General features: G+C 58.4%; 2 long non-coding RNA genes across 3 annotated transcripts in view; both read left to right on the top strand.

Annotated features, from left to right (window-relative positions):
* Window positions 1–7,070, top strand: part of LOC111775162 (uncharacterized) — a 109,216-nt gene extending 102,146 nt beyond the window's left edge. Inside the window, exons 2-4 of one of the 2 annotated variants that reach the window (XR_011421783.1) lie at window positions 4,945–5,294; window positions 5,375–5,512; window positions 6,218–7,070. This is a non-coding gene — a long non-coding RNA (uncharacterized lncRNA). The remainder of the gene's footprint in view (window positions 1–4,944; window positions 5,295–5,374; window positions 5,513–6,217) is intronic. The other variant, XR_002810645.2, reaches the window with a different exon arrangement.
* Window positions 7,071–8,189: 1,119 nt separating this feature from the next.
* Window positions 8,190–10,224, top strand: LOC138915679 (uncharacterized). Its single transcript, XR_011421786.1, has 3 exons — window positions 8,190–8,485; window positions 8,785–8,960; window positions 9,585–10,224. It is a non-coding gene; the product is annotated as an uncharacterized lncRNA (long non-coding RNA).
* Window positions 10,225–13,890: the final 3,666 nt, after the last annotated feature.

Below are 13,890 nucleotides of genomic sequence, written 5' to 3'. Positions count from 1 at the left end.
AATTTATCTTTCCCACCAACCAACTCTAGCCCTGACCTATAGGGGGAGGCGTATCCCATGGGGGCTCTTCTGTCCCCCTGGGAGGCCCGACACTCCGTTCCGCAGAAGCCAGTCTTGTTAGCCGAGGGTGGGTAGCCTCTGAAAGGCCAGAGGCGGGAGTGGAGGTGCGATCCTGCGTCCTGGGTGCCAGACCCCAGTCAGCCCCCTGCCTCTCCCCTGCTGACCCTCCTGACCCTGTGGAATGCGGGCTGTGAGGACCAGATCCAAGACGACAAAGGTTAAGCCCCAGAACCAAGTCAGGAACAGAGAGGATCCTCTGGAATGTGTGTTTGGTCCTTTCAGCGACAGCACACAAATGTCTCGAGCTTGTCCTGGTGAAGAATAAATCCTGAGTGCTTTTATAGTTGCATCTGGGGTCAGAGACAAAAGTTGGAGCGGACCCAGGTTCTGGGAAATTCAGCCTGCACGGAAGAGCATGCCACATGGCCCCACTTTATTATTGTTGTTATTAATAGTAGTAATAACAGCAATTATTAACGATAATAGCTACAGCAACGCTGACATTTGCTGAGGGCTTACTGTGCGTCAGTCACGGAGCCATGCGAGTCACCGTGATCCACTATTTCCTCCCGTCCTTGTGACATCCCCGTTTTATCAATGAGAAAATGGAGCTACCCTCAGGAGCCAGCGTGTGCTGCGGCGGCACAGCACGGGCCTGGCGGTCAGGTTTGCCGTTTAGGCTGAGTTGTGCCACCAACACATCCCGTGAACCAGGCCGGTCGTTTTGGCCGGTTCTCCCCGAGCGCCCCTCCCTGCCCGGGTGCAGATGGCCCCCGCCCACCGGGAGGCCCAGGCCCGGGGCGCTGCTCGCGTGCCAGCTGCTCGCCAGGCGGGCGGGCCAGCGCGGCGGGAGGTGGCGTTTATCCTCACTGGCCTTGTCTCCCAAATGCGGATGGGTGGTGTTCCCTCTGGCGGCTCTAAACCCGGCTGAGCGCGGGCGTGCCCCTGGAGCTGAGGAGCGGCAGGTGCTGGGGTCACGCCGCGTTTGCGGAGGGCGTGGCGCTGCCGCGTGAGGTCACAGGAGGCTGAGGCCTGAGGGACGTTGTCGTCGGCCTGCCCGCCTTTGGAAATCGAGATCGGGGTGAAATTCCCAATCTGTCGCAAGCCTTTCCTGTTTTGTTCGTGCAGGCTCAGGGTGGAAGCCGTGCTCGTGGAGGGGCCGCTGGGACCCGCTCGGTTCCCTGCGGGGATGCGCGGGCCGCCCCGGCTGCCCGTGGACGCGCCGCTCCGCTCAGGATGCGCAGCCACGTGCTCCGGGCAGGGCGCTCGTTTGAGCTGAGAAGGCAGCCTGAGAACTGGCGCCCTGTGGTGGCACGGGGACCGCGTCCGCTCCGACCCCAATGACCTCGTGGGTTGGGTCTCCCTCTCTCCTCGCTGGGTCCCTTTCTCTGCTTTTCTTTCAGAAGCTGGCTTCTCTCTTCTGCTTGTCGGTTCCTGTCTGTGTGTCTGTCTGTCCCCTGGTGTCCAGCCTCAGCATCTCGGGTTCCAAGTGGCCTTTGCGGGTTTGGGGGGTGGGGGCGGGGCGGCAGCAGGCTGACAGGAGAGACTCACCCTGCGCCTGCCAGCTCTGCGGTAAATGTGTGTGGGGTGGAGGACCCCGCCTGACCCGGGCTGACCTTCTCAGGCCCAGGCCCAGTGAGGGTGTCCTGCTCCCCTGTCCCCAGCAGAGGAGCCCGCAGGACGTCTTAACCCTGGACAAGCTATGTGGCTGGCTTTCAATCTCCTAAAAGCCTCTCGCAAACTTCTGGGCTGCAGGGCAACCCGCAGGGGCTCAGCGGGACCCACCTGGTGCAGTGGCGGTTTGCCGGTGATGCATCTTTTGCGGTAGGAGCTATAAATCCCCACTGAAAGATGAGAAATTAAGCCCTGGAGAGGCGAAGCGGTTTCCTCAAGGTCGTCCCTCTAACAAGTGCTGGGCTGCTCGTGCGGTCCGGGCCTGCCCGGCTCCAGCTCCGAGTGAGCCCACTTAGTCGCATGCCAGGGGCCTCTGCGGCACGGGCCAGTAGGAGGCCAGATTAATCGCTATGACAAATGATCTCCAAACCTCTGTGGCTGAACACAATAAAAAGTCACTCACGACTTCCAGAACAAACGACCATGAGTGTCCTGGTCAGGTGGCTCTCCTGGGCGCTGTCCTCCCAGCGGTGACTCGGGGACCCGGGCTCCTTCCACACTGTGGCTCTGCCATCACCTCGGGCCTCGGGTTCCTCCGCTGGATTCTGTCTGTCTACCAGCAGATGAGGGAAGAGTGGAGGGCTCTGTGTGGCCTTTCCTTGGCCTGGGCCTGGCGGTAGGGCCCACGTCTACCACACTCCATTGGCCAGAATTCAGACACAAGCTACGAAGAAAGCTGGGAACTACAGTGTCGTTTTGCGCCCAGGAAGGAAAGAAGTGGTTTGGCAAACAACCAGCCAGTCTCTCTTGTACGAGGCTCCAGTCTGTGTTTCCAGTCTCAGCTCCTATGACTTCTTGGCCACCATCTGCTAAGAGGATTGTATGATTTGTTCACAATTTTTCTTTCTCTAACCATCATTGTGTGGCTCATCCTGGTCAGGTGTACTTCCCGGCCCTGCTGACTTTGGGACCAGCCATGTGACTTGCTGTAACCCGTGGAGTATGGGCAGACGCAGGGTGTGTCTGTGCACTGGGGCGCTTTCACTGTGGCCGTGTGGTTCGGCTTGGCCTCTTGCACGCCTGCGTTGCACCTTGAGAAGGGTATGTTGCTCCTATGGCCTGGATCCTGGCAGGAGAGGCATGTGAGCAGACCTGAACTGGACCCACAGGCTGGAGCAGAGATGCTCAGCCAACTTGCAAACCTGTGAGCAGGAAACTAAAGCTTATGGTTGTAGGCTGCTGCTGCTTTGGGGTTGTTTGTTACACAGCACTCTTGTGTCCTAGCTGACCCGTATAGCTTACTGCCATGATGGAGAGATGCCCACATACCCTGAGCCACCCCACTCTCCCACGCTCCATGATGACTTGCTGCTGGCCCTCCTTAAAAGCCTTTCTTCTTGATCCCTCCAGAGGCCAGGCCAGAGGCAGACCCTTCCACAGAGCGTCTCTTACTGTCCCCAGTCCTTGGGCATTCAGAAGTGGCAGAGGCTACTGGCTCCTCAGTTCAGTTCTTGTCCACAGTTTTCCTGGTCATCCTGTTTTCCCCACCGCCTGGAGAGTGGTGCTTTTGAAGGCAGGAGCCACGCTAATTCCCTCTTTCCTCTAGCCACTGCTCCTGTGTCCCCCACACAGTTGACAGTCAGACAGTGTTTGCTAAACTGGATTGATTTGCATGTCTGTCCCTGTTAATGGGAGGTCCGTAGGGCACATCGAGTGCTGGCAGGCGTCCCTGAGAGTGCCGGCCGTGCTTGGTGCTCAGATGATGGGTCTGCCACTGCCTATGTGGAAGAGGGGCTGCGCCGCCTCCCGCGCTCTCGGCTGGAGGCCTAGGCTCAGCACGGGGCCATCCCTCTCCCTCCCCGAGCCCTTGGTGTCCGAAGCCTGGGTCAGGAGGGAAAGCGGCAGCCTCACACCTTGGCCCGCACATGCCTTGGGGAAGCCAGTGGACTTCGTCAGCAACGGCCCCGGCTGCCAGCATAATCCGTCTGTGGTCCTCAGAGCACCGTCTGCAGCTCGGGTCCTGCCCTGCACTGGAGGGAGATCGTTTGCATCATGATGCTTGGGGATGCTCAGTGTTGGTGTCTGTGAGCCAGGTGACAGGGCCATCTCTGGGTTAGTCGTGCTCCTCCCAAAGTGGGTGGCGGGCGAGTCTTGGACAGGCCTGTACAGTAGTGGCCACCCCGGCCGCACCAGGCCCTGCCCAGCTAAAGCTGTGGGTGTGTGCGTGTACCGGCCGTGTGGACCAAAGCTGGGTCACTCCCCTGGCAGGCGCGAGGTCGGGGCAGTAGCACAGTTAAGCCTCGTCTGCTCTGCATCCTCCTAAAGTCAGGGCTCGCTTGTTTTCTCTGTGCAAAGAAAGAGATGAGCAACACAAACAGCTGCAGTGGGGGATTCTGGTTGCATTAATTGTCTACTGCTGTGTAGCAAATTACCCCAAGGTTAATGGCATAAAAAACAATGAATGTTTCTTATCCTCGAGGTTTCTGTGGGTCAAGAATTCAGTGTGGCTTGGCCAGCTGGTTCTGGCTCAGGTCTCTCACGAGGTCGTCGTCCTCTGAAGCCTCCGCAGTGGCTCACCCGCAGCACTGGCTGGTGCTGGAGCTGGCAGGAGGTCTCGGTTCTAGCCCCCCAGTCTGCTGCTGTGTCCTCCCGACCTCAGATCAAGCGACCCAAGGGAACGAGAGAGAGCCAGGCAGACGCTACCCTATTTATGACCAGGCCTTGGCCATCGTACAGCGAGCGGTACCTCTACCACATTCTGTCCCTTAGAAGTGAGTCACAAAGGACGGCCCACATTTGTGGAGAGGAGTTAGACTTCACTTTTTTTTTTTTTTTTTTTGTGGAAGATTAGCGCTGAGCTGACATCTACACCAATCCTCCTCTTTTTGCTGGGGAAGATTGGCCCTGAGCTAATATCCACACCAATCCTTCTCTTTTTGCTGAGGAAGATTAGCCCTGAGCTAACATCTGTGCCTATCTTCCTCTACTTTATATGTGGGGCATCTGCCACAGCATGGCTTGACACGTGGTGCTAGGTCCACACCTGGGATCTGCTGGTGAACCCTGGGCTGCCCAAATGGAACGTGTAAACTTAACTGCTGCACCAGCAGGCGAGCCCTTAGACTTCACTTTTTGAAGGAAGGAGGTCAAAGTATTTGTGAATAGATTTAAAAACCACCATACAGATGAAAAAAAGAACAAATAGCCTTCAGGGTCTGCGCTCTTCCATCCTAACCTGTTACACCTTCTCCTTTTCTGTCTCTAATCTAGAACAGAGGGGCCCCAGGCCCAGACGGAGCCTTGGGCAGCAAAGGACAGCCCATTGACACGGACCAGCTGAGGCAGGAAAGGGACAAGACACTCGAGAGAGCGTCTCCACAGCAAGTACGGGGTTGAGGGACCCAGCAAGGCCGTGCCGGGCAGAGCTGCTGGACGAGGTGTGTGTGTGAGTGAGCTGGAGGTGGTTGGCAGGAAAAGCACCCGTCCCGGCTGAGCCCATGCTCCTGGGGCTGCGGGGTCAAGGAGACAGTGCACAGCTGGCCGGGCCTTCAGGATCCTGGAGGTGCTCGGGGCAGGCGCCTTCAGTCAACACTCCAGGACACCGGGTCCCGGGGAAGCAGGTGCGTATTCGAGGTCACAGGTGCAATGGAGGGGGTGGGATCCCCGCTGTGTCTTCACCCCCACATCACTGCCTTTCCAGTGAATTGCCTGTCAGGAGCCACGCCTGGCAAAGATGGAAAAGGAAAAGGCTGTTATCGACGGAGCAGGAGGGGTCCAGGCTGGAGGCTGGAGGGAAGTCACCACGGGCCCGGACGGTCAGGACGGCTTCCTCCTTCCAGTAAGAGGATGCATGAGGAACATGCCTAAGGGGGAAGGGGCGGTGGGACAGTGGAAGTCAGTAGAATAAGTCAGTCCACACAAGACAGACTGATGAGCTGACTTTCTAAAGCAAAAAAAAAAAAAAAAAAAAAGCAGTAAATACAAAAGAAATACTGGCCCTGGAAACAAACCGTGCCTGTTTACTGGACTAAGGCACACACAGATGTGCTGTGTAAATGGCAGTGAAATATGCTAATAGACAAGCCTGGCGTTAATCACGGGGCCAATGATTCTCGCTGTGCTGCCATCGAGTGAGCGTTTTCTAGAGCGTCCTGTGCTCTCTGCTGGCCGGGGGCTGGGGGAGGGCCCCAGACCTCGCGCTGTGCCTGGCCCAAGTGGTGACAAACTCGGAGTCTTCCGGGAGGCAGCAGATGACCAAGTGGAAAGCAGTGCAGAATTGTTCAAGTGGCGGCAGCTCGGTTCCTGCCTTGATGGGTTTTCCCGGGAATCTGCCGTGGGCGGTGGCAATCTTCGGAATGACAGGGGCCAGAGGCAGGACCTGCCCAGGCTGGTCTAATCGGAAAGGGCACTGGTGGGACGGATGCAGGGGTAGCTCGGGACCCTGTGGGGCTGGGCGTACAGCCAGCCTCACGAGGTGGGACTGAGCGAGGCAGCTGCTGCCCCCGCCTTTCCTTCTCTCTTTCCTCTGCTTCTCTCCCTGCAGTCTGGCCTTCTCTGCTCCACCTCTCCAAGGTGGGACATGCTGTGTCAGCCCTGTGTGCTCCCAGGCCCCGCACCAGCAGCCCAGTCCCTGCTCCAGACTCACGGGAGGATCTGATTGGCTCGGCCCCTCCCTGGCGTGTGATCTCCAGTGTGCAGTCAGCCGGGACCAGGGGGCACGTCCCTGCATCCTGGGCTTTCCCAGGTCCCATCTCTGCTTTGGCACTGTTCCCAGACAACGTGTGGAGCAGACACCCTAGGATGGGGCTACTGCCGGCGCCTGTGGTTGATGGAACTCTCGAATGCAGTGTCTCCCCAGCTGAGCCAGGCAGCTTCCCCTTCTGCATTCTCCACGCCTGCGCACTGACTGCGCCCGTGGAGGAGGGCCCTGCTCCCTGGATCTCCCCCTGCCAGGGCTGCAGGAGACTCCCTGGAGGCGTGTGGTCGGGGTGGGCTGTGAGAACCCTGAGGCACCCCGCTGAGCTGCGGGCGTCAAGCCTCTGTCTTCCCGGGTTTGCTTCTCCCTCTTTTCCAGTCTAGTTAGAACATTTGCTGAGTGTCTGCCGTGTGCAACAAGCTCAGGAAAGAGAGGATCGGGTGAGACGGATCAGTGGAGGGGGCAGGTCCCAGCGACGCAGGCAGGGCCGGGCCCACCGCCTCAGTCCCTCCTCCTGGCCTGTGAGGTAGCCCCCCAGGCTGCTTTGCCCCATACTCCGGGGTGTGGGAAGTTTCCGCGTCATGGCCCCCCGCAGGACGGCTTCCCTCCCCCTCTCCCTTGCCCCCCAGGGCTTTGTAAGAGTCGCATGGGACAGTGTGCATGAAAGCTCTAATTAAGAGTAAAGGATTACATGAGTGTATTTTTCAGTCAAAACCATAAAAGAAACCTTCCCTAAGGTTGGCCCAAGTGCTCCTGCTGATGTGGGAGGAAGCTGGGTCTGGGGGCTGCATCCTCCTCCCTGGCACGGAGTACGTGCGAGCTTTCGGGGTGCTGAGGAAGGTGGGCCTTGAGGACCGGGCTGAGAGAGCTGGCTTTGATCCTGTTGGCAGGGCTGTGTTGACAACAGTCTTCTGGGAGGGGACCAGCCCACGCAGAGCTGGGGTCCCACGTCCTTTCTCGGGGCTCTGAGTCAGTTCTCAGGACACCGTGTGGCGGCTCCCAGTGGGCGTGCCGGTTGTGCATCCGAGTGTGCTGCAAGGTGTATGCTGCTCTCACGGCCCCTCTCCCCTCCACGGGCCGCAGTCCTGGACACGCTGGGAGAGCTTCTCCTGGCAGCAGGGCGGGGGGCTGTGCAGCCTCCCCCGCCGAGTGGCTTTGCCGCATCCTTGCACACTCCTCCCCCAGACCCCACGCTTCACACCGCCTCCGCCTCTCGGCTCTCCTCCTCTCTTCCTCATTCAGGGCGCTGGGTTTTGGTGCTTGTTGCCCGCAGCGGCAAAGAGCAAGGAATGACAGGTACCGCCAAGACTACTTGGCTATTTAAGCAATCAAAGTTTATTGATAAAGGGAAAAAGAACGAGGAGCAGGAACAAAGGGGAACAACAAATCGGTACTCACAACATCCACACCGCAATCCGCCGGGGAAGTCCCAATAGTCTGTATGGCAGGTGGGATGCCGATTGTCCGGGTCTGAGGCACAGCATCCTCTCCTCAGCGAGACTCCCAATTGTTCTATGCTGTGACTCCCTTTTATCCTGAGGTTCTTCCTCTGGGTTCTGACTCAGGGTTTCAGACATTTGGATAATTTGAGTTATTTCTTCTTGTTCCCACAGATGGGATGCTTCTCTCTTTTTTGTTCCCGTGGATGGGATGTTTCTAAAGTCCCATCAGGTGCCCGTCGGGGTGGCCAGCCCAGACAGGGAACATGACGCAGGACATATTCTTTGTAACTTGTGCCTTAGAGTCAGGGCTGAAGTGGCCGTCTTTGGCCCCGAGCCCAGACACATTCCTTCACGTAGGGCGCAGGCCCAGTGTCCTTGGAAGGCGGGGAGGTCAATGAACTCTGCATAGTGCTGGAACCTGGTCTGAGGTCCATCTCAGGCCCCTGAGTTCTGAGTTCACCTGGACCCCCTCCCCAGCATCGGGACCTCTGGACGAGATCCCTGAGAATCATCAGATCGTACTGACAACGGCTGCCCAGATGCTGGCTCGGTGGAATCTTGGGTCCACGTCGGCCCCTTGTCTGTGCTGTTAGTCCGCTCCCGCGCCCTCCTGCCGTGGTGAGGGCGTTCAGAGCCCCCGATCTACTGCAACAGCCATCAGGGGATAGAAACGGTAATAATGCCCTTTGTTCAGCTCCTCTTGTATGTCGGCACTGAGTTAGCTGCCTGATCTCGTTTAGTCCTCGGAACAACCTGACGAGGTAGATGTTATTATCATCTCCTTTGTCCAGAGGCACAGAGCGCTGACTTCACCGTCCAGGTTCTCAGAGCTCCGAAGTGGCAGAGCCGGGGTTCAACGCAGATCTGACAGACTGCAGGGCCCCCAGCTCTCAGCCAGGCTGCTGGGTTAGGAGATTGGGACTGGAGCCTTTGAGGATGCTGCTGTTGAAAGAAATTTTAATTTTATTGCAGAGGCTTTGCCCCTCAACTAGTCCCCTGACCTCTCACGAGGGACAGCACTGGACCTGGTTACTCACAATGTCTGTTAACCGTGAAGTCTTTCCTGTGAGGTTGGGAGCTCCTCGAGAGAAGGTGGCATGTCTTACTCATGTTCCCGTCCTCAGAACCAAACATGGTGTCTGTAACTGGTAAGTGTTAATACAGCAGGGATGGGTGCCCAGCCCAAGCCAGGCCAACTTCTTATGGAGCCAAGGTAGGGAGGGGAAGCTTTCCCTACGGCTGGAGCTGCTCATCTGGAGGCTGATGGCCTGGGGCTGCTGGTCGGCCTCTTGCAGCCACACAGAGCGAGCCTTCCTGAGAACGACGTCACTGGGGGAAGCCATTCACGGGGAGAGGTAGGTTCCCAGTGACGACATCAGGCACCTGGATGTCATTGACTTGAAGCTGAGATGAGCCTCTCTTTAGTTTCATAAGCCAATGTATTCCCACTTTAGTCTGAGCCAGATGAACTGGGCCTCTGTTATTTGCCACCAACATCCTGACTACTCCAGGGATCGTCCATCGGTGCGTTAGCTGAGCAGGCACTCGGCCAGGCCCCGGAGAGGCCAACCCCGCCTCCCGCTGCAGTCGCATTCCTCCCGGCCAGCTCCAGGGCTAGCAGGGCTCGCCCGTTTCCACACTGTCACTCATGCGGCCCTGGGCCCAGTGCTCCCATGAAAGATGGGTCTGGACCTGTCATCAGATTGCACATTGTCCCCTGCGCCTGGTTATGAAGTCTTTGGCAAATCAGTTCTTTATGGCCTTTTAATCAGGAGGAGATAAACAGGAGAAGGAGCTCAAAGAAATTCTTCACAGAAGACTCCAAGCACTGTTCGTCCAGGAGGCCGTGGCTGCCCCCGTGCAAAGGTTCCGGGAGGCTGGGAGCCCCAGATCACAGGAGCGAAGGTCTGGGCTCTCAGGGGGCCGAGAAGGAGTGTGTGAGGGGAAGGGAGGAAGAAAACCGAGCATCTTCGTTCCACGGCTAAGCCCGCCCGGGGCGGGTGGGGAGCGACATGGGCCTGGGACTGGAGTCTGCAGAGCTGACCCTGGGCCTCCAGCTGCCTCCCTGACACAGTCACTCACGCTGGGCACCTGCTGCCCCCTTGCCAGAGTGGGGCTCTTGGTCCACGGTCGCAGGCCTCCTGCCTCTGAAAGTTTGCAACGGTAAGACTGCTCTCGGGTCCTCATCGGTGGTGCGGTCTGTGTCGACGGGCGCCCTGACCTGCGGGGAAATGCGGAAAACAGGCCCGCGTGGTTTTTCATAAAGCTATATTTATTCAATTGAAAGGACTTCCTTTTATTCTGTGATGGCACCTTTCCCACTCCTCTGGCCTCACATAGTCCTTCCTGTGGTGAAATGATGGTGATTATAAAGAGTTGTTTACTTGGCAAAATAAAAAGCTTTCAATCGCACGTCCACCCGCCAGTGGTCTGCCTTCCTGACACTGCACAGCACTGTTGGCAGGACGCGGCTTTGCTCGGATCACCCCGGGGACCCCAGCAGGCTGTCACCGCGCACACTTCTCTCTCTCCTGTGCGGTGGCATACGGGACACCCCAGCCTCCCAGGGCAGGTGTCTGGTGAGGAGAGAAGGTTTCCTGGAGACCCGCAGGTGAGAGGGCCTTTTCTTGTATGTGTAGCTCACAATACCCTTTGGTGACTCTGAGGCAGCGTGTAGGCAGGAATTAAGCCCCATCTCACAAATGAGGGGAGTCACCCTCGGAGAAGGTAAGCTGCATGCTCAGAGTCCCTCGATGGCTGTCAGAGGCTGGTGCCTCAGCCACGTGGCACCCGGAGGACGTCGTCGTGCGGACAAGAGCAAAGGTCTTGACCCCCCAGTGCTGAGGTTCTGCCCCTGCCACTGGCCAGTTCGTGGTCCTGGCCGAGGTCTTCCTCCTCTGGCTGGTTTCCGCTCCCGTCACATGGGATAATGGTGATGGAGGTCACGTGTGCAGAGCACCCGGGCACAGAGCAGCTCCCATAAGGTTAGCTCTTGCTGCCACCCCCGTGTAGAAGTGACACAGGGAGGGTGGTGGTCATTTCCACTGTCACCAAATATGCCAGCTTTCTGCCCCTGTGGGTGGGTGGGATCTCGGGACTGGTCCTGGCTGGTGGCGAGTTGTGGAGGAGGTGATGTGTGTCATCTCTGGGTGGAGCAGCAGTGCCTCTGCGTCTGTCATCGTGGAATCATGTGTCAAGGTGGGGCTTCCATCAGCCTGAGCAAGGACTGGCGTCCTCCTGGCTGACCCATAACGGGCAGGCAAGAAAAGAGGAGTGACTTGGTTGTGCTAAGCCCTGAGGATGTTGGGGCTGTCTGTTACTGCAGCTTGTCCCGGCCTGCCCTGACTGTGGGTGACGAGATTCCATGGGGACCCGGGCTCTGGTGAGACTCGTGCACAGGAGAAGTCAGGTACGGCTGAGAGGGGCCTCTTCCACTCTCCTGAGCTCTGAGATGCCCCTGCGTCCTTGAGGAGCCGCCAAGGATCCTCACGGCTACTGCGGGGCTGGCTCTGGGCTTGGCATCCTCGCGCAGGGAGGTTCCACTTGCTGGCCTACCTGCACGTCCCATGGCCACAGACCCGTGTGGGAGTCACTGGGGGGATTCTTCCTGCAGCTCCGAGTGTCAGGGGCCAGCTGCCTCCCTGGAGTTTCCTGCCAGTGGAAAACAGGAAAACCCACCAGGGGCCATCAGTGGAAAGTGCTGTTATTAAGACAATAAAATGAGACGATGGGAAAGAGAGAGAGCTTAGGGAAGGCTGCTGTAGATGGATGGCTGGGGAAGGGCTCTCCGAGGAGGTGGCATTGAGTGGGGACTCGCAGGATGAGAAAGAGCCAGCCAGGGGGACAGCACACCAGGCAGGGGGTGGGGGTAAACATTGCCTGTGCAAATTGTGCTGCATCAGTTCACTAGAGTAGATAGTGGGTGAGTACCCACTGTGTGTCAGGCCTGTGCCGGCTGCTAGGGAGACATCCCTCATTGCTGTCACCAGAGGACAGGGCCGTGACCCTCAGGGAGTTCACAGACGGGGGCTGCGCAGACATAGACCCAACCACGTGACGATCTTGGCTTACCTGTCAAGCACCTTACTTGCACTATGCAGCTGTCCTTGTGGCAGCCCTCACAAGTGGCACCTGGTTACCTCCATTACCCAGAGAAGGAGGTGAGGGCCGGGGGTTAAGGACGGACACACGCCCAGTAAGTGGCGATGCTGGGACTGAACCCAGGTGGCTGGCTCTGAGCTCCTACCCCTCCCGCTAGGCCATATTGCCTTCCCCACCAGTGCAGACACGGGCCTGTAAGTGCTGGGAGGAGTGACGCATTGTGGGCTGCAGGCCGCGGTGGAGGAGAGCCCCACACAGACGGCCCCTGGGCGCTGGGCTGGGGGACGCAGGCCAGGGAACCCCAGATGGCATTTCTGCAGGAAGCAGAGTCCCACTGCCGTGGGGCCAGCCCAGGGCCGCCCTGGGTAGGGAATGTTGGTGCCCTTAAGAATCAGGCTTTTCTTCCCTGGGGAGCGTTGGAGGGACGGGCAGCGGAAAGCACAGAAGGGACTGAGGGTCCTGAGGCCCCAGCCCTCCCTGACTGTGTGCCCAGTTGGTCCTCTCAATATCCTCAACCAAATCCCCATACGACCTGCTTCAGCCCCCGCTGGGGACAGCCCTTCCAGCGTAGATGTGCTCACCAGCACTGGATAAGTCAGCGTGACACAGGGACCATTTGGAGGCAAAATCTCCGTAACTCTCCACCATAAACACCATCAGCCTCGTTGGTAAATGTTAACTTCTGCAAATAAACTCAGGTGGGTTTCCTTTCTGCCTGGAGAGAGAGGGGTCCGGGTCATCCTCCTGTCCTTCCGTCCTGGCCTGGGGCTGCATGGCGTGGCTTCAGGCCCCTCCTCTGGCTAATTTATTCTTTCAGAAAGAAGTGGGTTCTCAGTGTGTCTCCATGTGAAAGTCATTCTCCCTGCGGTGGGCAGAGCCAGGAGGCTCTACGGGTGGAAGTTGGGGCCCGGAGGATGCTGTCCTCCTCAGGTGCCACCTTCAGAGTGACACACTCTGTGCCCACTGCTGCCAGCCTGGAAACTAGGTGTGCTGAGAAGGAGGGAGGTGGGAGAAGAAAGAAAGTGGCGCGCGGCCGGGGAAGGGCAGGAGATGAGGGCCTCAGGACCGTCTGTAACTGGCGATGGGGAGCGTTAGGAGTGGGAGCAGCGTATGCCGATTTGGGCCAGAGTGGAAGGGCCGAGGGGCAGACACCCCCCTGGGAGTTGGCCTGTGCCCTGGGCAGCCTCTGGAGCCCTGCCTGCAAAGGGACGAGCTTTAGGTTGAGATCTCCTTACTCCTCCCTCCCAATACCGCCCCCTCCTCCTGGAGCCCTGAGGACACAGCACTGTCCTTGGATCCCTTTCTTGCCCCTCACTGTGGACAAGACCCAACAATGAGCCCTCCGGGCCTGAGCTTCATGGATCTTGAGGAGATCATGGTGAGGTGAGAGGCCGACGGGAAAGGGCCGTGGGCCACAGCCGAGGCCGCGATGAGCACACTCATCTCTGTCTGGATGCTCTCCACGGCCAGTGGGACCTCCATCATCACACTCGGTTCTCAGACGGCCCTGCTGACACCCACTCTCCCCATGAGAAACAAACTAGGGCAGAAGGAATTTTAGGGAGGTTCAGATCCCCACGCCCAGAAAGATGCCAGCCCTCGCCTCTTTCTGTCACATTTTTCCTCTCCCCAGGGGGCCTCCCGCCTCTCGTGGGGGCTCCGGGGCTGGGTGAGCTGCTTTATGCTTAACTGTCAGGTGCTACTCTCGGGCAGGTGGTTGGGACCGTTTGCAGAGACCTCGCCAACTGGAGCAGCTTGTGGCACTGTTGGGTATATTGCGTTGGTGCCCGTTTCGGCAGCCTTGGGCTTGTGCTGTTAGAGCCGATGGACGATACGACACGTGATGGAGCTGCATCCAAACTGCTCCCCCCCCCAGGGAATCTAGGGTGGCCCAGCCTCAAACGTGCCTCCAACTCCCCCCTCTTCCAGTTAACCGCGTTCTGAGAGAGTCTCTGTGGTGTACTGTCCGTTCTGCGT

The sequence above is a fragment of the Equus caballus genome, chromosome 10 (assembly GCF_041296265.1).
Source record: "Equus caballus isolate H_3958 breed thoroughbred chromosome 10, TB-T2T, whole genome shotgun sequence".
Classification (NCBI taxonomy): Eukaryota; Metazoa; Chordata; class Mammalia; order Perissodactyla; family Equidae; genus Equus; species Equus caballus.
The sequence above is the reverse complement of the archived record's forward strand: the minus strand, read 5'-3'. Positions and strand labels throughout refer to the sequence as shown.